The following is a 1,717-nucleotide window of genomic DNA, read 5'->3' as shown; positions in this document are numbered from 1 at the left end:
TCTATAAGACCCTTATGAGACCTGAGTCCAGCACAGGAAACTGAGCTAACAATTCATTAGCTCCTGTATTCTTTAGTTTACTATAGTACAGAAAAACGCATAAGACTCAGTCAAAGAACAGAGAGGTATAGTATAAAGTCTACTATCATATACAACAAAGTATCAATGTTCATTGAGAGGGAAAGGCATAGGTAAATTAGAGGGCTTGCAGGAAAAGAGGAATAAAATTAGAAACTTCTCATTTTTTGTAAAGCATTAGTGTTCTGAGACCTAATATGTTAGAAGATTCATTTGAGTAGAAGTTCTCTTCATGGCACCACATCATAAACCTGAATGACTGCAAGGGCCACGCAGGTGTCAAAAATATTTGGATCAGTGTAGGTATCAAATAATAGGGAATGATAATTCTCTGAATAAAGACTTTCCACAGTTGTTATCTGCAGTTAGAGTCATAGCCCACAGAACGTGCACTTATATAGCAATGTGCGATAATACTTAATTTAAATAAATAACAGCAAGAAGGAATACTCCTGTGATGCTTATTTACACTAAGCATTTACTTTAAACTCTTTTATATACATTGATTAATTTAATTCATATAAGAACCCCATATGGTACATACAGTTCTGTCCACATTTTGTAGATGAGACACAGACGTGATAATTGGCCCACGGTCACATAGCTACTAAGTGGTGTAGCTCGAATTAGAACCCCTGCAGTCTGGCTTGAGGGTTCTAGTTTCTACATTGATCTACACTTATTAATTTTGACTTTTATTGCCTTTTCCTTTGAAGAATTAATGACAGTTGTCTTTTTTAAAAAATTCTTAATTTAAACATAATTTTCTCTGTTTGAATTTTTCTGAAAGACTCAGTAATACAATTAAAACTTTATAGCTGAGACCTATATTCCATAGCATAACTTGATGTCACAAATGAAATCCACTAGAATGTAGATGATCACCTCTATTTAAGAGATAGATCCATGGCGACTTAATAAAATATGTTTGTGTATTATCATATGTCTTCTTGTTAAATATCAAATTACCTTTCATTTAATAAAACCAATTGTAGGCAAATAATAACAAATTATAATTTTAAGAAAAGCAAAAAAAAAGCACAAGATTATGATACGGACAAGTTATTTAAATAATACTATTGCTTCTACTTCTGAAATATGAGCCTCTCCTATGATATGCATGATTAGATGTTTGAACAGTGGAAACTGACTATAGAAATGCAATGCTTCTTCATACCTGTCAGAATATAATCACTCATGACTTATAGGAAATTTCTGGGTTTATATTTTGTTTTACGTTTAACAATATTTTTTGTATTTTTTCCTTAATTTCTCCGTATTTGCTTTCTCCTCTTTAAAACAGAGTTATAGTGAGAGCTCAGAGCACCTCAAGCAGCTGGCGGTAGAATAGCTCAAGCTGTTTTTTGATCTCTGATTAGTATAGGATCCCAGGAGGAGGAATAAAATAAATTAGCTTTAGACTAAAATAAATTATATTCTAGGTAATAAAAGCATACAGTATACTACAACTTTGCAACCTGTCTGTATCTCAGTAAACACAACATCAGAGCTAGAAACAATTCCAAATGGCCAATAAATTGTGAACTTACCATTTGTTCATTAAAATTGCCAAACAATTATATTTGTACTCAAGAGCTTTCCATCTTAAATAATTGTAAATATTGAATCAAGTAAAGAT

The sequence above is a fragment of the Propithecus coquereli genome, unplaced genomic scaffold (genome assembly GCF_000956105.1).
Source record: "Propithecus coquereli isolate 6110/MARCELLA unplaced genomic scaffold, Pcoq_1.0 Scaffold157, whole genome shotgun sequence".
Lineage (NCBI taxonomy): Eukaryota > Metazoa > Chordata > Mammalia > Primates > Indriidae > Propithecus > Propithecus coquereli.
Note: the sequence above shows the minus strand (reverse complement) of the source record.